The 27613-nt window shown below is 39.8% G+C and overlaps 2 long non-coding RNA genes across 6 annotated transcripts in view; both read right to left on the bottom strand.

Annotated features, from left to right (window-relative positions):
• Positions 1 to 27613, bottom strand: part of LOC116153493 (uncharacterized) — a 149983-nt gene that overhangs the window by 118519 nt on the left and 3851 nt on the right. The gene's annotated exons all lie outside the window — the stretch shown is intronic.
• Positions 25 to 25956, bottom strand: LOC135321300 (uncharacterized). Its single transcript, XR_010380923.1, has 3 exons — positions 25769 to 25956; positions 23456 to 23545; positions 25 to 1575 (listed from the first exon to the last, which is right to left on the bottom strand). It is a non-coding gene; the product is annotated as an uncharacterized LOC135321300 (long non-coding RNA).

Below are 27613 nucleotides of genomic sequence, written 5' to 3'. Positions count from 1 at the left end.
AAATGTGATAAACTTGATAACTGTTTAATCTGGGTGAGACGTATATGAGTATTTATTGCAACATTTTCTCCACGTTTTCCATTTCCATGTTGAGAATATAATAGCTTTTTAACAAAATATTTAACATTATAGTCATTTAGATTTCACACAAGTTTATTAAGCCTAAGTTTTGTTCCAGGCACTAAGCTGGGACGTTTCAGACATGACTAGTGGCTGCACGTGGATTTCTTGACATTGCCTCTGAAGTGTCAGCAGAAAGCTACTTGACCATGGGCTGTGGTGGCCACAGCCCTGAGCAGACTAGTCCTCCTTACGATTGCTTTGGTGTGCAGATTTTTTTTTCACTTAGACAAATGTATCAGTATTTTCCTTTATGATCTGTGCTTTTTCCTATCTTGTTAAGGAAACTTCTGTACCCTAAGGTCATAAATAAACCCCAAATTTTTTTTAAACTTATAAAAATTTGTTATTTACATTTAGCTCTCCAATTTTTCATTTCTTTTTGGTAACAGTATGAATTGGGGATGTAATTTAATTTTTCCCCACATGCATAACCAATTCTCCAGCACCACTGATCAGAGTCCACCTTTCCTCCACTATTTTTTCATGCCTCTGTCATCTATGAAGTCTAAACGTGAGGAGATCTGTTTCTGAACTTTCTACTGTCTTCTGCTGGACTTTGTTTTTCAAAAACTCCCCATGTAAATACTGCATTGTCTTAATAACTATAGCCTTGCAACAAATATTGCTATTTGATAAGGTAACCCCCCAACTTATTTTTCTCCCATTTTTTTCTTGATTATTCTAGGCCTTTTATTTTCATATTTAAATTTTAAAAACAACTTGTTAAGTTGCTTGAAAAACACTATTGGGTTTTTGATGAGAATGTTATTGCATCTGTGAGTTAACTTGGGGAGAACTGACATTTTTAGGAGTGTTGAATCTTCTTATTCAAGGACAAAGAATGTTTTGCCATTTCTTTTTCTTTTTCTTTCTCTTTTTCAAAATAACTTTCTCCATAAGTCTCATACACTTATTATGTATTCCAATATACCTTAGAGACTTTGTTCCTATCATAAATAAAATCTTTTCTAAAAATTATATTTTATGACTGTCCTGTTGTTGTCTAGAACCCACTGATTTTTCTATATTCACCTAGTACCCAGCAATCTTGCTGAACTCTCTTATTATATGTAGATCCTATTAGATAGTCCAATGACTTTTTTCTGCAAATAGGTATTGCATTGATACAAAGCATGCCCAGTCGCTCAAAATTGTGGACGTACACGTATAAATTTTCGAAACTCTAGAATTTGAAATATATCACCTCCCTTATTTTCTGTAAATTGATGTAAGTTTGATTTGAGCTGGCAGAGAATTTAACCTTAGTGAGTCATTCTTGGGAATAACTTCACGCCAGGGTCTTCATCGTAGCTAGACCTGGGGGCTTGGGAGAGCTCCCTCTGGTCACGTGTCATCAGTACGATCGGTTCACTGCCAGCACATCTGTCTTCTCTGCGCAGCCTCCTCCATTCTCAGGGCTCTCTGCAGCCTTCATGCCCATTGGGTGACTGTCTGGAAGGTGAAGTGGAAGGGAGAACCCAAGAGTGGGCCTCATTAGAGCATCAACAGCTCTTTCAGGGTGGAACATGCAGGTTGGAAAAAAGACATTGCAACGGAGAGACAATGAGAAAGCAGACTAGTAAAAGGGAGAGGGGCGGAGGAGGAAGTTCTCCATCTTATCATGCCAGAGTCACCTGTCAAAAGTAGTGCTCCTTCTCAGGCATGAAAAGAGGGGACAGAAAGCTAAAGACAAGATGCCCTTTTAAACATCTCTCCTAGAAACCCTGCTTACAGTGTCTTTCATGGGCTAAAGTTGTGTCACACGGAAACCTTTACATGAAAAGCAATCTGGGAGGGTGAGTGTGTTTAGCTGAGTACCTTACTGCTCTGAACAAAATTGGGATTCTTTAGTGAGGAAGCAGGTGGGGGGAATGGACATTGGGCAGACAACTCACAGTATCAGTCACAAATAATATCTTCCAGTTTAAAATTGAGGACACCAAGTCTTAAAGCCTTATTCACAAACAGGAGCCAGGAAAACTCTGGGGCTGCTTGGAGGAGTCTTAATAAAACTTGATCTCCTAAGGCAGACACGGATGCACTCTGAAATGAAACTGTATTTCAGGTTTGCCACCTGTATATGATGAAACGCTGCTAGAGCTTGGAGCTTTAAGAGATGTTTTGATGTGGTTTCTCTGCCACCAGGGAGGAGACTCATGCAATTGTACCTGAGGTTGTGCACAGGAAGTCATCTGCCCACCCCACCCTGCCAAATCTTCGGGTGGTGACAGCTGAAGAGTGAGTGGGCAAAGCCACAGCCTGTCATTTTTCTTCTGCACCACAGTGTCCTAAACTTCTACGGTCGTATGGTGTCTCCCCAGCCTGTGATGGGGACCATGCTCTACGACCACCAGGAGGTTTTTTATTAGATTAGAGAGTTTTTGGATTTCTTGCCTAGGCAGAGTTGGCTGTCTGCACCTGGGCTACAGTGGGCGCATTCTCCCTCAGAATTTCGTGATACAGGTCCAAGCAGTGGCAAGCCAAGGTCCTCAGATCCCACCACTTTCTCCTTCATTCCTTGACCTAATATTTCTCATTCCTGGACCAGCCTATCTGCCACAGGGGCCTGAGTGAGGCATAAAACTTCTTTCTGCAACTTTTCCCTTCCAACTTAACTCAGAAATCTGCTCAAGGATACTCCTGACACAAGAAAATCACTTAAGGCTACCCCCTCCACACACACCATCACCCCTAGAAGGTGCAACAGATCCCACCTCGTCCTGGAGATAAGGACGGCTCTAAGAAGATCAGGGGACACTGACCATGTGGGTGGTAGAGAGACTGCTCAGGGAGCTTGAGATTCATAAGGACACATGCAATGTATTAAGTTTTCCCAAAGAGAATTTTGACTTGGATAAAGATTTTCTGTGTAGTGGTGAAGTGCTCCCGCTCTACAGCTGGACCGCTGAAGTGTGAATCCTGGCTCCATCCCTGCCTAAAGACACAACCTTGGAGGAGCTGCTTCACCTGGCTGTGTGTCAAGTTTTCTCAACTGTCAAAGAATGATGATAATAGTACAACCTCATGGGATGGTTGTAGGATTAAATGAATTCACATAAAACACTTAAAATAGTACCTGATGTGGAGCAGGTGCTCAGTAAATATTATCCACTCATCCTTATCCCATTCTTACTGCAAGGGGCTCACAGTAGCTCACAGTTCACACCTCCCTGGGTTGCTGATCCCCTCGGGGCTTCTCTAAGAAGGGAGAGCTGGACGGCACCACAAAGCAGGAGGGAGATCTTGTTTGCTTCAGAAGGTAATACTCTCATTCGATCGAACTCATGTCTCTTCTGCATACCTTCAAGTACACTCCCACAAACACATAAACATAATCTCAATTTGGGGGTGAGAGAAAATGGGGGCAAGGAGGGAAAAGAGAAGATGTATATGAGGCAGAGAAATTAATATAGGAGAAAAACAGAAAAGAAAGGATGTCATTCTTTTCATTTAATCTGGATCACATTCTGGATGAGATGGTTGTTATTCTCTCCTTTTCTCCACTTTTCTTTTCCCTAAAGAGGTAACAGGCTTCTGTCGGGTAGATTATCTCTGATTCATGCTGCATTTATTTTCTATTGCTGTGTAACAAATTGCCACAAACTTAGCAGCTTAAAATAACACCCCTGTACAATTTCATAGTTTGGTAGGTCAGAAGTCTGGGTGGGCTCAACTGGGTTCTCTGCTCAGGGTCTCTGAAGGCCAAATCGGGGTGTCAGCCAGGCTGGGCTCTCTTCTTCTGGAGACCCTGGGGAAGCATTAGCTGCCAGGCCCACTCAGGATGTTGGCAGGACTCAGCTGCTAGCAGCTGTGGGACTGAGGTGCCATTTCCTTGCTGGCTCTCAGCAGTGGGCAGCTCTCAGTTTCTAAAGGTTGCCCTCATTCCTTGCCGTGTGTCCCCCTCCATCTTCAAGCCAGCAATGTCAGCAGTGGTGCATCAAGCCCTCCTCATGCTTGGGATTTCTAGACTTTGTCTTCTGGAACCAGCTGGGAAAACTCTGCCTCTGAAGGGCTCATGTGATGAGGTCCCCCCAGATCATCTCCTTTTTGCCACATAACATAACAATCACAAAAGTGATATCTCATCATATTCACAGACTCCAACCTCACTCAAAGGAAAGGAGATTGTACAAGGGTGAGAGTCACTGGGGGTCATTTTAGGATTCTGCCTATCACAAATGCCATGAACTCCAAGAGTGGACAAAGCTTTTAAATGGAATGAGAGAGAAAAGTAAGTCAGGGACAGGTCAGGGTCTCCTGATGAGTTGAGTTTGGATATCTCCCTCCTGAGATCTTAGACCTTCTCTGTCTCAGGTTCAGGATCACCTCCAAGGCTCAGACACCCAGGAAACATGAACACCAACCCAATAAGAAGGCACATAGGCATTGGTGGAAGCAAGAGCAGGCTCCTGAGCAGGTGGAGCTGTGAGCAGGCCCAGGGGACCATATGACAGTGCTCAACTGGTTCTGACTTGAGGGGTCTTGATAGAGTGGCCTCAAGCCTTAGAGGTCACGAGATATCAGCAGAAGGTCAGGACATTCAGTAGACATTCAATGGATTAGGAAAAGGAGGATTTGCTTCTCTATGGGCTTCTCTTAAGAAATTTGAAGACTGGCTCAGCCACCAATGGGAAGGGAAGGTCTAGGCTAGTGGGAGTCAAAGAAGAGGAACTTAATAATGAGAGAAAAGACTGAGCCCATGATCTGAGAGCCTGTCAGCTAAGCATTCAAGTGCAGACCTCATCCTCCTGTTGGAGGGACCCAAGACACACCAGCTACAGAGTCAAATTCAGGCACACCAGGGATCTGATTGTAGATACCAGCTGATGTATATATTTATTAAGACAGTGTATTATAAAAAGATTTCAGCAAAGTGCCTTGTTCCAACTCAGCCAACATATTGTGATAATTTTCTTTTGTTTATTTGGGGGGGGGTATAATTAGGTTTATTTATTTATTTATTTTTATTGAACAGAGGTTCTGGGGGTCAAACCCAGGACCTCATGCATGCTAAGCATGCGCTCTACCACTGAGCTATACCCTCCCCCCTATGATTTTCTGATAGAAGGAAGTAAGTCTTGAGGAGGAAGGATAAGAGCTGACAAGATCAGCTAGGGGAGCTGGGCTTTCCAGAGAGGCTGCCCAGGGCAGGAGCAGCTCCGCACACCAGGTGTTTGCCCTCAAAGGTGAAAGGAGGGTGAGATGAGCTCAGTGGCCCAGCCTCTTCCAGCTCATGTAGGTTCTAATATCTCACTGGTCTTTGCTATATTTTCCTTCCCCTATTGTCTCTATTATCAAAAGCAAATAATGGAAGAAAACCAAAAGCTTTGGTTTCCAGCCAGGGCACTGGCTCAGGTTTAGAAACCAATGAGAGGGGAGCCAGGATCCTGAGTTAAGTTGTGGACGCAATGAGGGGAGCAGAAGGGAGCTGGTCGTTCATCACTGTGTCTGTTTTTAAACTTTTTAAAAAAAAATGATTTACCCTATACCAGCCCTCTGTGTCCTTCTTATTATTCAACATTAATTGAATGTATTGTATTTTTTAAAAAGAGAAGTACATTTACTTGGTGCAAAAATTTAGATTCCAAAAGCATAAAAAAGTGAAAATATTTCTCTCACCTCTGACCCCTAGTCATCCTGTTTCCCTAGAAGAAAAAATCGATTTTTTTGAGATTTATCCATGCTGATACATGTATGTATAGTGCATTCATTTTAATGAATATATAATATTCCAATGTATGCAAATAACACAATGTATCTATCCATTCTTAAGAAATTTAGGTGGTTTCCAATATTTGCTAATAAAAAAGGTTGCAATGTGCATTCTTTACCATGCCTCTAAGTTTACATTCCCAAGAATTTCCCGAGGGTGTAACCATAATGTGGAATGGCTGGGTTGTAGAGTATCTGTCCTTTCACGTGTATTTGATGTTACCTAATTGCTTCACAAAGCTGTTGTTTCAACTGATACTCCCAACAATACTGGGTATTGTAAAGCTTAATAATTTTTGTCAGTCTACTAGGTGTGAAATGGTAAGTCATAGTGATTTTTATAACCACTTCCCTGACTACTGGTAAGGTTCATTATCTTTTCAAATATTTTTTTGAGTTTGTTCTTCTGTGAATTGTCCGTTCATATCCCTTGTACATTTACATTTGAATTGTTTTCCTTAAGGATTTTAAAGACTTCTTTATATATTCTAGGTACCAATTTTTCAACAACTATTGAAAACATCATCCCCCAATCCAAAGGAGTTTGTTTTGGGTTTTTTTTTGCAGTATTATGATGCCTTTGGTTAAACAGATGATTTAAATTTTCAAAGTCTCCAATTTATTAATTTCTGCCTATTGTCTTTGAATTCCACATGTTTTCTAGAAAGTGGAAGAAATTAATTTTTGGTAAAATTTCTCATTATTTCTCGTAATGAATGCTCAGGCACTCCAGAACCTCTGAATATGCGACCTCAAGATAATTACTTGAACATATCTGAGAACACTTTTCCATCTTTAACTGTGTGCCTGCGTGACTGGTAAATATTACCTCCTCAGGAAGGTCTACCCCAACCCCTGTAAAAGGTCAGGTTAGCCTGTCATATTCTCCAATAATTTTTTTCCTTTGGAGTGTTTGCCCCATTCATAATCATATACATGTGCGTTTATTTGGCTAATGTATGTCTCACTCCTCAAGATTAGAAACTAAATGTTATTGCTCACCATCTGATTCCCAGTGCTTTGTAGAGTGCCAAACACAGAAAAAGTACTTGATGCATATTTTTAAATAAAAGAATTGCCTAGACTTGGACATTCCATCACCATCTGTATTATATTAAAACCCTTCCCTTAGGCCCTTTTCCCTGATGTTCCTGTGATTTGACTTCCCCATATTAGCTTAAGCAATGGAAAGGCTCAGAATTTGTAGGAAATAGAATCTCTATCTTTGATCTATGGCCCATATGATCTTTTAATGAAGTTCTCACTGTGGCTCCAATGGCTGTGAAGAGTCAACGGCACTTTCAACACACTGAACCCTAGAAGGGTGACTTGTGGTGACAGCAGTTAATTGCAATTTGTGGTTACCGACAAATCAAAATGAGTTCTCAGCCTTAGCTCATCCACCAAGCATTTTGAGTTTTTCTTATGACATGTTTTCAAAGGATTATCTTATTTTTATTGAATTTAGTGCAATGAAAGGAGTGTCAAGGTCATCTTATGACTGATGAGTTCAAGTTGGGATGTCTGCCTTCCATCTGGGTGCTATAGCACAGGGTTATCACCCACGGACCCCACCCATAATGCTCCCATTGTCGGCCTGTCGCAGGTTTCCCTGACTCTGTCATATATGTTCTCCTCCCTCAGTCTGGCTAGAGTTTGGGTTGGAAACGAGATGTCAGATGGTAGCACTGAAGTGGAGCACCAAGTCCATGGCGTACAGTCATTTTATATAATGAAGGAAAAGGGTGGAAATCATACAGGAAAGAGGGAGTCCACTGGAATTCCTAAAGATGAAAGTTCATTCCTCATATAAAAAGGCAACACTGAGGTTACACAGTGGGTCTCCACTTTCAGAATGTCATGTCCCTAGAAAGGAAACAATGATAGATGGTAGTGATACACAGGAAGGGGCCTGCACATCACACCACGTAAAAGTAACCCAAAAAAGGCAAAGACGGTGAGACCAAATTTCAGAAATGAAACAATCCACAGAGAGACAGGAAAAGTAAGAGATAAAGTTTTTGTTGCATGGATTAAGAAAAATGCAGGAAAAGTACTTGGAGACAACTAATCAATTCTAAAAGATTCCTCCAAGCCTGATTCCCTGGGGATCCCAAGAGGCTCCTAGAAAGTCGTGCTCTTTTTCTATCACTGGTTCTTCAACAGTCTTCTGAGTATCTACTCAGTGATTTATGAACTATCAGTTTATTTCTCACTATCTCTCTCCTTATGCCACGTTCACCCCCAGCCTGAAAGTCTTTTCTGTGTTGCCTCGTTCTTATCATCATCCCCATGGTTCCCTGACAACACTAAGTAAAGATCTACATGTGGATTGTCCCCGGGGCTGTCACTGAGCATACTGCAGTGCACATTCAGTTATTCTTTGCCTATTTTTGTCACTCTCTGGTTGGATAATCACACAAGGAGCAACGAATATGGAAGAGTGGAGAAAGTACAACCTCTTTTGAGAACAGCAGTTTTTTCTGGTGACTTTGTAGCACTGAGCCCCAACTCTCCCGTGATTACTAATGTATTTGCCGATACAGACATCTCATTTTCCCCATGAGATGCTTCACCTTTACAAGGCACAGGATGTGCTTCCTTCTCTCAGTGGGGCTGAAAATCTTGGAATGCTTTTCATAGGGCTGCAGTGCTGGCTTTACCAATATAAAATACTTGGGTGAAATTCCTGGTCAGTCCCCCAGGAACAGATTGTAAAAAGGAATAAGAAAAAGCCTTCCATCATAAAACGTGGTTAAACAGACTGCCGGGAGGAGATAGCATGAGGAGGAAAGGCTTTAATGGCAGGCTCTCCCGGGGGATATCTTTGTAACTTATAAGAAGATTTCCTCTGAACTTTAACTTCCGGTCTGAGGTACAAGGAAGAAATGCCACAGCCTGTACTTCAACACTCTGTCCTATACTGACTCCTATAGAAGACAGAGCCTGAAGCAAGGATTACAGAAATAACAATTTCTTTGGGAGATGCAAGCCCAGGGCAATGACAGTAAGGAAAAAGAGTGGAGTCAGTGAAGAATGCAAGGCAATGTGACACGTGATATTACCCCAGCCAGCCGCAACTTCACATCAAGTTGCTAAGGGACAAGGCAAGGTGCTCAACAAGCTTGGTCACTCAGCACCTGGGGCTTCTCCAGAACAATTAATTGCAAGGAGTGTCACAAGAAAGATATGGCATTTAGTGCCTGAAACAAAAATCTGAATTATTGCTTGCTAAGCAAGGGAGAACTGTACTTGTAAAGAACAGTGACTCTGAACCAAGCAAGAGCGAATCTTACATAGAATTTGAGAAATGTGAAATCCAGAAATTAGTGGACTCTCAGAAATGAGGATGTTTTGGGATTGGCTGACTTTCAGCCTTGGGAGCACGGACATAGGGATGAGGCTGTAGCTGGTTGGCTGAGGTCATCTGTTGTCTCAGTCACCCTTCAGAAAACCAAGTTCTCACGACATTGTAAAATGACTGTAACTCAATAAAAAAATGTTTTAAATAAATAAATAAAATAAAATAAAAAAGAAGTTCCATTCTGGGGCCCAAAAAACAAGAAAACCAAGTTCTATGCCCCCAAGCGTGCTGTTTCACCAAAGTCCAAAACGGAGGGGCACCCACTATAGATGGGGCATAAGCTGAGAGAGGAAGGGCGGGGGGCGGGGGGAGAGAGAACCCAACTTGCTTAGTCATGGAACTAGGCCTCTATCAGTAAGACAGGGGGTGAAGTAGAGAGCCTGGCCCTGGACGATAAGGACTAAGGTACAAAGTTCTCCTGGGGAGAGTGCCAAGAAGGGGTTATCCACAAGCAGTAACGTCCCAGAATAACTGGGAATATCAGTCTTTCTTTCTCAGATTTTCTTTAAAAATAAACAGATAACTTGAGCCCAAACTGCTACCCCCATGCTGTCCCCATAAAGTTCTGATTCTGGTTGTCCAAAACGTGGAGAAGAGCAAAGCTCTTCTGCTGTCGAGCTCAGTGAGGGACCATCACAACGACCTCTCTCACCAGGAACTTACCACACCTAGACCCACTTAGACCCACCACCCAACAGTAACGAACGGATGTGTCCTATAAGGGCAGGAGTGGAGCTTGGCCTCTGTGCCCTGATGATCTCCCCTGAACAAGAGAACCCCAGCACCACAAATACAGGAGAACACATCAGAGTCAGAGCATCAGGTCCAGGGAACTGGATTTAAAGGTAGAAAAAGAGACCATAGGACTACAAAGCCTCCCCTCTCTGTTTCAGCCCTGCTTTCTCCCTTGGACCTACGTTTTACATTCTCCCCCATTTTTTCTCTATAGACTTCCCTGAAAGGATCCCACTTGGGATATTTTCCAAACTCAAGCCTCCCAAGGAAAAGAGCTGGGAGAAGAATACCAGTATCACACACTTTGTGTGCAAAGCAGCCTGAAGAGAAGGGCTTTCTTGCATTCTTGTGAGAAAGATAGAAACCCCAATTTTCTTAACTAGATAAGTGGTTGATTATATGGTTTCTGTGGTTTTAAAGATACTGTTTGTTAGATTAAAGAAACTTCTTTCTATTTTGGTCTGCTAAAATGTTATCTTTGTTATCAAGAGTGGATGTTAAATTTTAGCAAATGCTTTTCTGTTTATTAAGATAATAATATGATTTTTCTCTTAGATCTGTGTGGCAAATTACATTAGTTGACTGAAGGTTAAATGATATGTTCATTAACGTAAACCTAACTTGCTTGTTATGTATTAACCTTTTTATACATTTTTGGACTAATTTTGAGAGTTGATACTTTGTATAGGGTCTTTATCTGTGAGTCATGAATGAGATTAACCTATAAATTTCCTTTCTTATTCTGTTATTTGTATTAAGACTATGCTAGCCTTGTAAAGTTAGGTGGGTAGTATTCCTTCCTTTCTCTTTTCTGGAAGAGTTTGTAGATTAAAAGTTTTCCTTCCTAGACTTTCAGTAGAAATATACAGTAAAGTCATCTAGGTCACTTGGAAATTTGTGATTGCTGGTGCAATTTCTTTGATAGTTCCAGTATTATCTAAGTATGCAATTCCTTCTTGAGTAGGTGTTAGGTAGTGATATTTCCTTTTTGTCTAAAATTTTCAAATTTATGAGTAGAAATTTTTTATAATATTCTTGGCTTATCTTTTAATAGTTTGCAGCATTGGTAAAAATACTCTCTTTTTAGTTCCTGATATGATATATATATATCTTCTCTCTGTTTTCCTTGATTAGTTTCTGCAGAGGTTTTGTTAATTGTATTAGCCTTTTCAAATAATTAATCTTTGCTTTACTAAACCTCTATATTGTATGTTTGCCTGTTATTTCATTAACTTTAGCTACCTCTATTTCTTCCTCCTACATCATTGAGTTTAGTCTTATAAATCCCTAATTTAAAGTGTATGAATAGATCAATAATTTCAATTTTTTGGTAATGTGTAGCTAAAAATTTTCCTTCACTTGCTTTAGCTGCATTCCACAATTTTAATAAATGCTGTCATTGTTATTATTTCAACTCAAAACATATTCTATTTCTTTTTAAGTTTTATTGTGATTTCTGGGGTTTTTTAAAGTGTATTTTCCCCTAATATTATAAGCAATTTTCTAGTTACCATTTTATTGATTTCTAGCTTAATTATGTTGTGGCCAGAAATTTTTTCAGAGATTTAGTTTTGGAATTCCTCAAGATTTGTTTTATGGCCCAGGATATGATCATTTTTTGGCAAACGTTTTATGTGTACTTAAAAATATATATATATTCTGCACTGGATGGGTGCAATGTTCTAGACAGGTCTACTAGGTCCACTTTGGTCATTGTTTTATTTTAATTATACATATTCTTCCTGATTTGGGGGAGGAGGTCTGCTTATTTGTACCAATTCCTGGAATAGTGGTGAATTTATTTATCTCCCTGGAGTTCTTTCAATTTTTATTTTATATATTTTCTGGTCATATAATTAGGTGCATTAAGGTGTAAAATCATTTTGTCTTCCTGATGAATTGAACTTTTTATGATTGCGAAGTGAAAAATAAGTAAAAATTTATTCTTACGGGCGCTCTTGACTTGAAGTCAATTTTGTCTGGTATTAACAGAACTATGATGGTTTTCTATGATTACTGTAAATATGCTACATCCATTTCCTTTCTTTTACTTTCAGCTTTTTAAATGCATCTGTTGCACAGAGCACGTATTTGTTTTCATAGCTGATCTGGCATTCTTTGACTTTTAACTGGAGCACTCAGGATGTTTCTTTTTCACATAGTTATTGATATATTTGCTTTTAAAGCTACTCTTACTTTATGTTTTGTATTTGTCCCTCTTCTTTCTTACCTTTTCTTGGGTGGCTTACTTTTTAGCTTTCCTTTTTTCCCTTCTGCTAATTTGGAAGTTACACATTGTTTATATTGTTTTGGTGATTACATGAAAGTTCATCATGTTTCCTTAATTTATCAAAGATTAAATTTAACCAATAGATTTACTCCCCTTCCTGAAAATACAAGAAACACAGAACTTTTAATCTCATTTACCTTCTCCCAACATTTATGCATTTTAATTCTACCCTGTTTTTTAAGGGCCATTAGAAATTGTGATTATCAATATGTAAAGTGTTCACTTTCTTTAATAGTTTCTAGATTTTAAACTGGTTTTGTCTTTTCTGCATTATATTCTAATAATTTATTCTGTTTCTTCCAGTTCATAATTCTCTTTTCTTCTGTCTTCAATCAGCAAGTAAATCATCCATTTAATTCTTTATCTTGTTATCTCATTTTCTACTTTTAGAAATTCTGTTTCGTTCTTTATCAAATCTGTAATGAGACTTCATATTTTCCTGTTCCCTCCAGTTATTTTAAAGTTTGTATTATAATATGTGCCAGATAATTCCAAAACCTCAAGAACATGCCGATCTGTTCCTGCTAAGAGTTATTCCTCCTGGCTCTCATTCACAGTGTCATGTTTTCCTGTGCTCTTCGGTATTTCGACTATGTGCAGCTTATTATGTTTAAAAAGATCTCGTATGTGTGGTGGGGGAGGGGAGAGGCGGGCAGGATTCCCAAGGCCTAGAATAAAGGCATCTTCTTCAGAGAGGATTTGCTAATGCTTCTGCCTGGCATTCCTCCCAGTAAACCACTTGAAAATTAAGGCTGCTGCTTGAGACCCAGTGAGAACCTAGGATGTAAATCTTCAGGAAGGCTGGCTCTTAGTCACAGCTTCTCAGAGTTGGGTCATTTTCCCCTTTTTCTGCTTTGCTCGGTACCAAGGCTATCTGCTCTGCTGGGGGTAGATTTAGTTCCACTTCACTTTATGCTAAGGGACAGCCCACGGGGCCCCAGGCAAACATGAGGAGAGTTTATTTCTTGACTATCCATTTTGGTTGGATACAGTATGACTTTTATCCCTCATGCCCCAAGAAATCACTAAAACCAAAGGCCAGATTATTTAGATGACAAATACCTTTAGAGTATCCCCAGGCTTACTTTTCTTAAAACCATACGAGTTGGAAAACCATAGCTCCAAAATTCCCAAAACTGATGGAACACCTATCTTGATTGGTATTTCAAGGTTTCCTAAAGTTACTGGCAGCCTAACATTGACTTTCTGCAAAATAAAATTTTAAGCTTAACTGAGGCAAACAACAGTTAAATAAAGCTAAAATGGCTTCTGACCTCATGCTCTTTCCTCGGTTCCTCGTGCTCAGGCCCCGCCCTCAGCACCATGGTGCTCCTTCCCTTCTATACCACCTACACCTCCTCTATACTCTGAGATCCCCCACACTAATTCTCTCACCGAGCCTCCCTTTTCCCCTGAAACTCTCCCCACTCCTGTTTCCCCTGAACCTGTCCCTTTAAAATTAAGCCTTCTGAGGATCCAGAGGTTCAATCCTTAATTTTTTGGCTGATCTGTAAGCCATAGTCAAAGATTTTCCCAAAGTAACAGAAGATCCTCACAGATTTGCTGAGAAATTTAATAAAGTCATTCAAACTTATCAACCTGGTTTCTCTGACTTTTATTAGCTAGTTCACATGCTTGTCAGTGAAGGCCAGGCCCAGCACTGAATCAAAATTGCTACTTGGGAAAATCCCAAAAGTTCTCTAGAATTACAACTGAGAGGTCAGCCCAACAACTGACTCTATGATCAGGCTCAGGAAACTGTCAGGTGACTTTATCGGACAATTCCCAAGGCTTTCCCAAAGTCTGTTGGTTAGAACAATATTTAGGCTTGTACACAAAAATCTGATGAATCTGATCATGACTATTACAAGTGACTTCAGATTATTTTTAAAGAAAATTATGGTTTTCCTTCAGAAGTTGACTTACCCAGGTAGCCTTTAACTCTATGTTCATTAATGGGCTGAACTGGGACCTTTGCCTTCAAGTAAAAGGGACCAGGATTGAACGGAAAACAATATTCACTCCAGATTTAGTTAATCTGGCAAACCAGCTGCCTTGCACTCTAGATGAGTCACCTAAAATGAAGACAGCTAAAAGTCTTAATCTTCAACTCCAGCAAATGAAGTCCCCTAAACAAAATCAAAAACCCTCCTAGCTTCTGTTATTATTGTAAAAAGCCAGGGCATTGGAAAAGAGACTGTTACAAAGTGTAAGTGCTTCAGATGCCTGCAGCCCTCTAACCAGCATTGCAAATGTCCTCCCAATTTTCAAGGATGGGGCTCCGAGGAAGCACAGGAGCTCTTCCCAACCTCCCTCTTAATCGGTTTAGAGAAATGTTTCTCCAGATTGGGGATGAATCTCCTCTAGCCCTAATTGACACCAGGGCTACTCTCTTGGGGCTCAACCCACTACTATAAAATAGCCCCTGCCTTGGAGTGCCGAAACAGTTCAGATGGTGGGGATCTCTAATGAACCTCAAAAGGTTCCCGTCTCTGGCCCTATTCCCTTTTGTTTAGACCCTTTGAGAGATCCACACCCCTTTCTCCTTAGGTTATCTGCCCCTGTCTATTTATCAGGCTGAGACTTCTTTGAGAGTTATCATGCCAGAATTTCTTTCTCACAAAAGGGGGAGGCAATTCCAGAATTGGACAGTAGAATTTGACAATTCACCACCATGTGAATTAAATGACTCTGTGACATTTTTTATTTGCTCTGTCCCTGGTGGTACTAGATCCGATTCTGGAAACACTGATCATTTGTCCCTGTAAAATCAGCTACTACCCTCCTTATGAGCAAAATTTCCAATTGATATTGGCAAAATTCACAGCACACCTCCCATCATGATTCAAATAGACCCCTCAAAACCTCTTCCCAGAATTAATCAATACCCTGTAAATAATGAAGCCCTTCAAGCCATAAAGCCCCTAATAGAAGATTACAAGTTTCAGGGGCTCATTATCCTTTGTACTAGCTCCTATAATCTTCCCATTTTATAGGGGAGGGGGGAGAGCTGAGGGTGGAGGTTTGTCCGAACTTCCAAGCAATAGGCAACATTGTTATCTCTTGACACCCTGTTGTTCCCAAACATCATAAGCTACTAACATCCATCCCCACTGGAAGCAAATTCTTTTCTACGATTGATTTATGCAGTGCCCTCTTCAGTTCCAGCTGAGGAAGCCAGCCAATTTTTTGCCTTCTCTCCTGAAGAAAAACAATTCACTGGGATAGTAATGCCTCAGGGTTTTACTGAGAGGCTTTCTTATTTCTCATAAATCCTGAAGGCTGATCTAGATGATATAAAGTTCCCTAGAGGTTCTACTTGGTTGCAGTATGCTGATGACTTGCTTCTTTGCTCTCCTTCACAAACCTCTTCGTGAGAAGACGGCATCCTCATGCTAAAGCTTTTAGCCTTAGAGGCACATAAGGTCATCTAGGAAAATTACAGTTTGCCCAAAACCATGCTTTTTAATTCCCTCTGAAAGGACCTAGAAATAAGATACATACATTTCAACTTTAAGAAGTAAGGCCAAACTGTTTTTCCCTAATAAATGTAATATTGTACACACTCAACAGCAATAGATGAGAGTTCCTGTCACTTTACATCTTTGTCAGTACTTAGCATGGACAGATTTTGAAAGACTTGATAATCTGTAAGGTGTGAAATAATATCCAATCCTGGCTTAATTTTCATTCCTCTTATTACTAATGTAACTGTGTATTTTTTCATCTTCATGAGCTGTGCCTCCTATTTTTTTTTAATCTTTTCCTAACCTTAATTTAGTTGAATTTATCAATCTTTTATTGTTAGTACATGTTGAGTCTTGTGGCAGATTGCTACCAGTTTATCAAAAATGTATTTTTTTTCCTTCCAGGGCACACAGCTAGACCACATTTCATACTTTGTATTGTTAATGTGGCCGGGTGACTGAGTTCTACCCAATGGCATGTGAGTACACGATGCATGCCAGCTCTTGGGTTGGCCCAAAAATCTCTCTCACACCTCCATGCTCTTTTCTAGTTGACTAGGTTAGGAAACCCCTAGGAGATCTTGGAAGCCATGTTTTGAAGATGGAAGGGCTGCCCTCAGACTGACTGCTTAAAGGAGAGCCACCCTGCCAGTTCTGTGTCTCTTCCTTAAACTGTTATAGAAGTGAAAAATAAACTTCTACAGTGTTTGAGAAACTGTACCTTTGTGGGTCTATTTGTTAAAGCTGTTATCATTAAGCTGACTTAACATATGTTTAAGATCATCTTTGTTAATCTGAGATCAGAACACCACCACCTGCTTTTTTTTTTCAAAAAGACTTGAAGCATTTCAGTAAAAAACCAGATGGATTATTGGACAAATAAGTACTCTTGATCTTTGGGCCATTTCCATCTGTAACATGTTACATTATGTCATTGTGTACCCCCACCACTGCCCCGCCCAACCCCAGGACTCCTGTGTTGAAGTCCTTACCCCCAGTACCTCAGAATGCGGCTTTGTAGTGAGATAAAGCCTTTTGAGAGGTGATTAAGGTGAGATCATTAGGGTGGGCCCCAATCTAGCCTGACTGGTGCCCTTATAAAAAGAGGACATTTGGTTATAGATCTCTACAAAAGGAAAACCTGTGAAGGCACAGGGAGAAGCCTGTCACCTATAAGCCGAGGAGAGAGGCCTCTGAAGGCACCAGTGCTGCTGGCGCCGTGATGCTGGACCTGTAGCCTACAGAACTGAGAAAATTATTTTCTCTTCCAGCTGATCTGGTTTCTGGTGAGGTCTCTGCCTGACTCATGGGCAGTTGTTCTGTCTCCACATGGCCTTTCCTTGGTGAGTGTGTTAGGGGGTCAGAGAGAGCAAGTTTTCCAGTGTCTCTTCTTCTAAGCACACTAATCCCGTTGGATTGGGCTCCCCCTTTATGACCTTATTCAGCTTTATTTGCTTCTTTGGAGGCCCTGTCTCCAAATACAGCCACACAGGGAGTTAGGGCTTCAATACATGAATTTTAGGGGGACAGAAACCTTCAGGCCATAACAAATGTCTACAGCTACATGCAACAATATGGATAAATTTCAAAAATGTAGGTGAAATAAATTAGACACAGAAGAATACATACTGGGTGATTCCGCTTACATAAAGTACAAAAATAGGCAAAGCTAATCTACGTTGCTTGAAAACAAGTTAATGCTTTGGGCTGTGAGAGAGCGATTGGAATGGAGCACAAAGTGGAGGGACTTTTGGGGGCTGGTAATGTTTGCTTTATTGATCTGGGTGCTGGCTGCATGGGTATGTTCAGTTTGTGGCAATTTATCTAATTCATTTATATCGTGAATTGTACTTTATTAATAATTTTTTAAAATGTACCAGGATCATGCTCGGAAAGGGAAAATGAAGAAAATGAACAAAAATATGCAAGAACTATACACACAAGCACACACAAATACACATGGACACATACATATATGTGTGTATGTAACCATATAAAAATATATATAACAACATGTACACACGAATCTATATACATGGGTATAAATATAGATACAGCTATATGATTTCAAAAAGCTAACTCAGTATGTGTAAAATCCATCTGAGGAACAGTTTCCATGGTTAATAATGCTAAAAAGCCTCTACCATAGCCCAGTCCTCTTTTGTGAGATAAAGACAGTGAGACCCAGAAAATGGCAATTGAGTCACATAACTGAACAGGATCCCAGAGCTCCTAACCCCCAGGTCATGTCTCTTCCTGTTAGAGTAGGCAGATAGCTAGATATGAGCAGAGAAAGGGGACACGGGCCAAATGGCAGGAATTGGGCAGAAAAGAGGGGCACAGGCCAAATGCAGGAAACCATACATCATGTAAGCACCAGGGGTCCCTGGGCAGAGAAAGAAAAGCAGAAACGTTTGAGCTGATAAGTGGTCACATGATGAGCAGCCTAGAGGCCAACCAAAAAAAGGTGGGAAAAGGCAGGAATCTCTAGTGTCTGAATGTAACATTTTGCTCACTATGCCCTCATTATAATAAAATTAGCCTTGCAGATTAGAAGTACCCATCCTGCACCGATGCCATGACACTTCTGATCCAGACTAAACAAGGACAAAAATCCCTCCTCCCTTCAGGAAGGTGGAGTTGGGATGAAAATCATGGAATACGACTTCAAACCCTTCCCTCCCCAGTGAATTCAGTTTTACACTCTATGTAACCAAGTTGCTAAAGAAAGCTCACCTGGGCCTGCCCGCTCTCCCCTGGAGAGTGTGCTATCTATCCCTTAATAAATCCTCACTTTACTTTCTTAACCTCTGCGTCTTGTCTCTGAATTCTGTCTCGGATGGGACAAGAACCTGGACACCAGCTACATCCACTGACAACATTCCTACCAAGAAAGGCTCAGAGCTGCAAAAGGTCTTAAAAGTGATTGTATGCCCATGCCCATGATGACCTCCCGGTCCTCCTGACTAAGGTATTTCTGGGCTCTGTTGGGACAGTTCCCTGCAGAGAAAGCACCTAAGCAGCCATCCCAAGAGAGCTCAGTCAGAACACTCTCCTTTGCTGAGCTGAAACCTGCCTGCTGTGGCTTCCACCACTTCCAAGAGTGGTATAAAGGAAGTTTGCAGCTTGGCAGGCATGCATCTTTGTGTGTGTGTGTGTGTGTGTGTGTGAGTGCGTATGTGTGTGTACACACTTTTGGTAATCATGTGACCTTGGGCATGTCATTTAATATCTCCAAGTCAGTTTTATTTTAAAATGTGATTAATGACAATGCCCATGCAGAAGGTGGAAAAGTCAGTGAGATAACATACACAAATTATATACACTTTGGAAAATAGTAAGGTATAGATTAATATTAGTGCCCTCTGCCTTCCCTCTTCCAAGATTTCCCCTATACTGTATTTGTGTTAAAATAAAATAAAATTAAAATTAAAATGACAGCCTCAAAATGTTTGAAGATAGCTACAATGTGTGCCCCTCGCTGAGTCCATTTTCCCCTACGTGAATCAGCTGGGAGTTAATTTATCAGTGAAGAACCCTCTCCTCTGGACACTCATCAGAGCCCAGGGTGGACACCCTTTCAGGACAAGGCTTTCTTCCTCTTAACTGTTATATCCTCTATGGGATCAAGAAAAAAAGCCTTACCTGCCTGCCCCTGAAAGTCTGTCAAAGAGACGAGATTTCTGAGAGAAAGGGGTCAAACCACAGGACATAGGCCAATGCTAATCCCACTGATTCTGTTCCACATTATCTCCTCAGAAGTTACCAAGTTGTGAGTATTTTTGTGTAGATATTTAAGATGCTCATAGCTGCACAGCCAAAGTCTTAGTATATGATGCCCAAGGGGCTGGAAAGTCTCAAAGGTGGAGTTCGATGCCTTGGTGAGTCAAGCATGGTCCAGCAACAGACCAATCCTCAGTCTTCCAGGTTTGGAAACCCAAGACAAGAGATCGTAAAAAATGTTTAGAGTTTTGTGGTAATATACTGGAGGTTCTGGCAAATGAATGCTTATAGAGAACACAGACTAACACGGTCATTGGGATCACAGTAAATCATCCTGCCCTGTTCCGTTGGTAAAAGTGCTTTCAGTAGCCCTATAGGTTTCTGCAATACCTGATTTCTCATGGGAAGACTTTGAAGGGCTGGCTGCAGTGGGCCAGATCTTCTGCTTTGTTCACATATATGGTTCGAGTGTTGCTTCCCAGTACTTGGTCAGAAACAGAGGACCATAATAGCGGGGCATGTCTACAACTAGGAGGTGGCATACCAAGACTGAAAGGCAGATAGAAGAAGTGACACAAAAATTCTTAGGTATGAATTACATTTTCCAAACGTAACGCTTTGTTATATCTGCCCTGTACTGTGAGATAGAGAGAAAGACCAAACAATTTTGCAGTCATATGCTGGAGATTCTTGTAAATGACTCAGCAGCCTCCCTCTTACCTACCCCAAACCAAACCATTTGCCACATCCCGTACACCGTACAGACATGCTAAGAAAGCACACAGCACTAGACCCTGAGCGGGATGGGAAAAGAAAGAACCCATCCACTCCAGAAGGTTAGGGTGAGAACTTTAGGCCTTGTGGGAACTAAATGCTTTGGGGAAAGGAAATGGCCTTAGTGGGCAAAGATCTTAGGGAGATAAAGATTCTACGGTGGTTAGTAGGGGGTCTTAAGTGATCCAAGGTCACATCAAAGGCAACATCACAACCCAGAATATCACTCCCTTCTAACCAACTCCCACCCAGAAGTGCAGTCAACACCAACTGATTTTTCAGGTTCTGTAGTTTCATACTTGCCCTCAGTTTACTGGGGGTAGGCACGCACACTGTTCTTACTCAAGCGCACTTCTCCTCCCCCTTCCTCTGTATTCTTCTCTCTACTCTTCGCCCCAGATATCTACCCACTCGAGAGTTTTACTGAATTATCCCCAATCCAACATCCAGAACTTCCTCTTCTTTGGCTGAGCAATGATTAGAGTAGGCAACATGGGAAAACTAAAGGGTGTTCTATGTTTACCAAAACTCTGGAAAACTCATAGGTGTATATATGTCCTACAGACAAATTCTCTCCATGTCCCTGCCCTATCATTCCAGCATTACTACTACAGAGACATGATGGAAGCAGCCTCTTCCCCACTCCATCCCATGACCTAAGTTCTCCTTCACTGACAAGTCTCTCCCTCAAAACTGTTTTTGATGTCACGAAAGCACCCCAAAAGTTCTGACTATCATCCCAGCCTCCTAAAAAGAATGCAGAGATAACTCCTAATGGAGGCAGGAATCTCTTCTCAACAACACGGCTAAGTCTCACAGTCAATCAGCTGGGGCCGGGTTCTGACCCCTTAATGTCTGTGGGTTCTGATTATAGGCATAACAAGAGAATGATCAGGCTCAGGGAAATTAGTTTATAGCAACAGACTCAAATGCCATTCATGAGTGTGAGAAGGTGGGAGTGTGGCAATGTCACATCATTGTGCCATTGTCCTTGCCTACAAGAAATAGCTGTGCCCACTTCCAATAGTTACTAGATATTCGAGGTTAAGACCCAAGGGAATTACCTGTTATAAGCCAGGCATGACACTATCTTGCATGTTGGGGAACAACATCAGGTTATAAAGGATAAAATCAAAGAGAATGTGTAATCCAAATGACCTTTTCCATCACAATATGGTAGCCATGAGGTACCTTTCATTTCTAAGAGAACCAGAGTCACACGTTACAGATACAGACAGAAACTTTAATTATTCAGAACCTCCTTAATTTTTCCCCCAGAATAGAGGCGGAACAATATAGGAAAAAAACAGTACAGGAAATGGTCAAATTTGTAGAATCGCAGATAAGATCACAGACTCTGAAATGAGATCCCTCCACTCTTAAAGCTGAATGAGGTGGGACAAATTCTTTTCCTTCTCAGTGTCTTAGCTTTCTCATGTGTGAAATGGAAGAAGTATCAGTAGCTAACTCAGAGGGTAGAGTGAGGATTTATGGTCAGTTATCAACAAATATTAACCAGCACTGTGATGTTGGATATTATTTTTTCATTGGTTCAGTGAACTGATTAATCATATCTCCTTTTCCAGATATATTTTTATTATTACTCATTTTTACTTAGACACAGATTCTTAAAATTACAAATCACAGCTTGTTTTCACTGCCTTTCAAGTTGGCTCCCTTTGGTCACATCTAGGAAGAAACTTAGTGTCTCTACTGAGGCTTTTTCCAGGTGAGGATTCTTTCTTAGGAAGATTCCTGTATCATGCTCTTTTCCACTCAGGAAGCTCTCCTCTGCCTTAAATTTGTATTACTACCTCTGGATTTGGGAGGGCTTTGCTACACGGCCTTGACCTTTGACTAGCCATTGAAGTTGAAAGAAAAATCTCCCTGAGCTTCCCATCCCCTCCCTCTCCAGCCTTACCAGCATATCATGTCAGCATGGCTATGTTCTGGACCTCAGCCCAACTCTTGAATAACCAATCCAAATAGGGAGGGGGACAGAAAGGAGGGTGGTAGGAAAGGGCAGAACCTGAGATCCTAAGGGTTCATGGCCTCCTCTTACATCTCCTTCCTGTACGAGGAGCTGGCGCTTTCCAAAGACACTAAAGCAAGGGTTTAGTTAGTGAAATTGAGGGACCTCTAGCAGTCCAGAGGGATGTCAGCCTGGGCAGGGATGGATACAAAACCCTGAAATTCTCTAGCATCAAGACAGCAGAATGACATACACACACACCTGAGACATAGAGCAAATAAAGGCTCCAGAGAGCTATGCTCTACTGATTCTGTCATTCCTCATCTTGTCAAGGGACTGACTTCAGATAGCACCTAAAGCCATGAACAATATTCTGAACTATTTCTCTGGTTTCTGTACTTACAGAGATTGAGCCAGACTTCCCAGCCACAACTAGACAGAGAAAAGGTAACAGAGACTTCAGTGACCACACAAACAAGAAATACAGTCCTTGCAAAAATACTCTGGAAAAGTCACTAGACAAATGGGTGACTGGACCACTCAACAAACAATACAAGCAATCCCTGTGGGATGGGGACAGTGTAATTCCAAGAGAACAATATTATATTCAAAATATCCAGTTTTCAACAAAAATACGCAAATACAAAGAAACAAGATAGTAGGGTCCATTCACAGAGAAAAACAGAACTAGACAGAAAATTTTTTGAGGAAACCTGGACATTGTTTAAATTAGACAAGGATTTTAAATCGTCTTATCTTAAAAATACTCAAACAGCTAAAGAAAACCATGAAAGGAACTAAAGCAAATCAGGAACAATGTATGAAAATGTAGAGAATGTCCATAAAGAGATAGAAATTATAATTCTGGAACTGAAAAGAACAATAACTGAAAAGAAAAATTCAATAGAGAATTTCAACAGTAGATATAACCAGGCAGAAGAAAGAATCAGTGAACTTGCAGGGAAAATAAAATAACCCATTCTGAGGAACAGAAAGGGAAAAAGAATGAAGAAAAATGAACAGAAGCTAAGGGACCTATGAGACACTACCAAAAGTACCAACATACGCATTATGGGAATCCCAGAAGGAGAAGAAAGAAGGATCAGAAAAAATACTTGAAGAAATAATGGCCAAAAATATCTCAAATATGATGAAACACAGAGATACACATATTGAAGGAGCTCAACAAACTCTAAGCAGGACACTCTCAAAGATATTCACACTGAGACATACTACAATCAAACTAATGAAAGACAGAGAAAAAACTAGAAAGCAGCAAGAGAGAAGTGACTCACCATGGACAAATGATTTTCAATAAGATTAATGGTCAGTTTCTCATCAGAAACCATAGAGGCCCAAGGCAATGGGATGGTATATTTCAAGTGCTGGAAGAAAAAAAAAATGTCAACCAAGAATTCTATATATGGCAAAACTTCCCTTCAAAAATGGAAAAATAAAGATATTCCCATCTAAATAAAAACTAAGGGAAATCATCATTAGGAGACTTGCCCTACCAGAAATAATACAAGGAGTCCTTTAGTCTGAAATGTAAGGACACCAAGATGGCAACTTGAAGCCAAATGAAGGAAAAAAGATCTCTGGTAAAAATAACTACATAGATAAATATAAAAGCTAGTAGTATTGTATTTGGAGCTTGCAACTTACTTTTTTTCTTGTATGATTTAAAAGAAAATGTATAAAACTATAATTATAAGCTATGTTAATTGGCATACATATATAAAGATGTAATTTGTGATAATAACAACATGGGGGTGGAGCTGAATAGGAGCCAAGTTAATATATGTTACTGAGCTAAATTAGTATCTATTCAAACGAGATTGGTATAAAGTTAGGGTGTTAACTGTAATCCCCATGGTATCCATTAAGGAAGTAACTTTAAAATGTACAGAAAAGAAAATAGAGAGATTCAAAATAGCACACTAGAAAAGGAAGTGATCAAACACAAAAGAAGGCAAAACTGGAGAAACTGAGAAACAAAAAAAAATTTTAAACGTATTAAAAAATAGTAAAATGGCAGAAGTAAGTCATTCTTTACCAGTAATCACTTTAATTGTAAGTGGATTAAACTAACCAATTAAAAGACAGAGATTGGAAGAATGAATTTAAAAATATGATCCAACTTGTAGCTTGCAAGAGACTCCCTTTAGATCCAAAGACAAAAAGGGTTGAAAATGAAACAATGAAAAAAGTTATTCTAAGCAAATAGTTACCAAGAGGAAATTATAGTAGTTATACTAATACCAAATACAACAAAATTTAAGTGAAAAATTGTTAAAAGAGGCAGAGGATATTATATATTGATAAAAGGTTAATTCATTAAGAAGATAAAACACACCAAATATCAGAGCTCCAAAATATATGAAGCAAACATGGAGAAAATTGAGGAGAGAAATAGACAATTTTATAAAAATAGCTGGAGACTTCAATACCTCACTTTCAATAGTGAGTAGAACATATGGACAGAAGATTAATAAGAAAATAGAGAACTTAAACAACACTATAAATCAGTTAGACCAAATAGACATACACAAAACACTGACAGCAGTGTGGTACATATTCTTCTCAAGTGCACATGAAGGATTCTCTAGAATAGACCATAGGTTAGGCCATAAAACATCTATCACTACATTGTAAAAGACTGAAATAATACAAATTATATTCTTCAACCACAATGGAATGAAGCTAGAATAACAATAATGGAAAGAAAACTGGAAAAATCACAAACATGGAAATACATGGAAACAGCACACTCTTTTTTTGGGGGGGGGGGTAATTAGGTTTATTTACTTAATTAGTTATTTTAATGGAGATACTAGGATTGAACCCAGGACCTCCTGTATGCTAAGCATGGGCTCTAACCACTAAGCTATACCCTCCCCTCGGAAACAACACACTCTTAAGTTAACAGGTGAGTCTAAGAAGAAATTACAGGAGAAATTAGAAAGTACTTTGAGACAAGCGAAAATGAAAACACAAAGTACTAAAATTTATAAGATGCAGTAAAAGCAACGCTCAGAGAAAAATACATAGCTATAAATGATTATATTAAAGAAGAAAAAAGATTTCTAATCAACAGCATAACTTTAGTCTAATGACACTAAAAATAGATCAAACAACCCAAGCCAGCAAAAGGAAGGAAATAGTAAAGATTAGAGCAAAACAATCAAAATAGAAAGAATCAAAAAAACCGAAAGTTGGTTCATTGAAAGGATCAGCAAAATCGACAAACTTTTAGCTAGAGCAACAACAACAAAGCAAGCAAGTAAGCAAGAAAACATATTACTAAAAATCAGAAATGAAAGAGGAGGCATTATTACCAAACTCAGAAAAAATAAAAGCATTATTAGTGAATACTATCAACATTTGTACACCAACAAATTAGATCATCAAGATGAAATGGACACACTCCTAGAAACAGAAATTACCAAAATTGACTCAAGAAGAAGTATGAAATCTAACCAGTCTTATAACAAGTAAAGAGATTGAATCAATAATCAAAAATCTCCTAACAAAGAAAATCCCAGGACCAGATGGCTACACTGGTGAAGTCTGCAAAACATTCAAAGAATAATTAACATTAATCTTACCCAGACTTGTTCCAAAAAATTGAAGAGGCGGAAACACTTCCTAACACATTCTATAAGGCCAGCTTTACCCAGATACCATAACCAGACAAAGATACCAAAAGAAAAGAAAATTAGAGACAAATATCCCTTATGAAAATAGATCCTCAATAAGATGTTATCAAATTGAATTCAACAGCACAAAAAAAGGATTACACACCACAACCACATAGTCAGCCCACATGTATGGGATGTTCTTCTGGGGTTTTAAAAAAGTTTTGAAACTAGAGAGAGGTGGTAGTTACACAAAATTTTGATGCACTAAATGCCACTAACTTTAAAGTAGTTAATTGTATGTTATATGAATTTCTCCTCAGTTTTAATAAAGACTCACAGCCTTATATTTAGCAAAATCCCCTTGTAACTTTAAAAAATGCACATATACATGAGAAAAAATATGTTAGATGTTACTTCATTACATTAAAGATTATTATCAATGAGTGATAGAAAATTAGGTAATTTTAATTATTGTCTCTGCCTAAATTTTTTTTTAAATTTCCAACATTTTTGGAAATTAAGTACATGTTAAAAATTTTAATAACTAGGGAAGAGAGCTATGGTGATGTTGACTAATAGATACTTAAAAGCAAGGAGAAAATGCTTAAATTGCAGGGTTACATGAGGATAAAAGAAAATGTCATTGTATATATAACATGATCCCAAGTATTTAAAATGTACTGTTTATGGTGACAGTCTGTCTATGGGACACAGGAGTGATATTTTTCCTTTCTACTTTCCAAATTTTCTAAATGCACATATATTACCACTAAAATCACAAAGCTAACTTTATTTTTAAAATTTCTACCACTGGGCAAGCTAAGTTCAAAAAAGTAGAGGTTTGGTAGATGCATTTGGTTTGCTAAGGAGGATACTGACCCTGGAATTATGCCTTTTGATACATAATATTCCTCATAGAAAAAGTGAAAGTACAGACAATGTAAAGACAGAAACTTTAAATCACCAGACTCTAACCCCTGAGAGGTTCTTTATTGTTCTTGAATAGAAGTGGGCTTGGGCTGTTTAGAAACACTGGTCCTTCACTTCCATTACAGCAAGATCATCAGGAGAATTTGTTTAGTGTATGTGAGCCCATAACGGGCCGGGCAGAAGTCTGGCTCTCTGGACAGAGGACAGAGAATATCAAAAGAATAATTATTGGTCCTTGGTCACACAGCATGCTTTCCCACTTCACATGGTACAGGCAATTTTTCAATCTGAACTTCCTTTGGTGAACCAGCCCTTTCCCCATCTTAACTCATGTGGTTTGGGTGGGACTGACCCTAGCCTATCCAAAGTAGGAATGATCTAGGCTCAAGTCAATCAGTAGATTGAATTTTTAGGGTCAGAGTGATTCATTACTTAGGGCCAATAAATGTCAAGGGCAGGACTTTTGTTAAAAACATTGACAAAAGAGATGGACTCTATCATTTATAACTTAAAAGATGTGAAAAATCTGCTAGAAATGAAGCTAACATGATGAATGGGTGATTCTATGGATTTAGCAGATGGTGGCCATGCTCTGTTACGTCTTGTGCCTCCCTCCACCACAGCCCTCCCCATGTTGCACTCTGATATTTCTCCTCCACCAGACAGTCAGCTCTCTAATGAGAGGAGACACATCTCCAGTATGTTTGGTCATAGCATAGAACAGAGCCTAAGCACACATCTGCTAAAGAAATCATCCTGATGAACTTAGCAGCATGGAAATGAGACATTGGTGGTTCTACCATTGAGGACTCAGGTGTCTGGGGTCCAGTACCTCTGCTGGTCGATACCACATCCTACAGTCCCCACCGTGTACTCTGGGGT

Source organism: Camelus dromedarius, chromosome 5 (assembly GCF_036321535.1).
Source record: "Camelus dromedarius isolate mCamDro1 chromosome 5, mCamDro1.pat, whole genome shotgun sequence".
Taxonomy (NCBI): domain Eukaryota; kingdom Metazoa; phylum Chordata; class Mammalia; order Artiodactyla; family Camelidae; genus Camelus; species Camelus dromedarius.
Note: the sequence above shows the minus strand (reverse complement) of the source record. Positions and strands in the feature narration are given on the sequence as shown.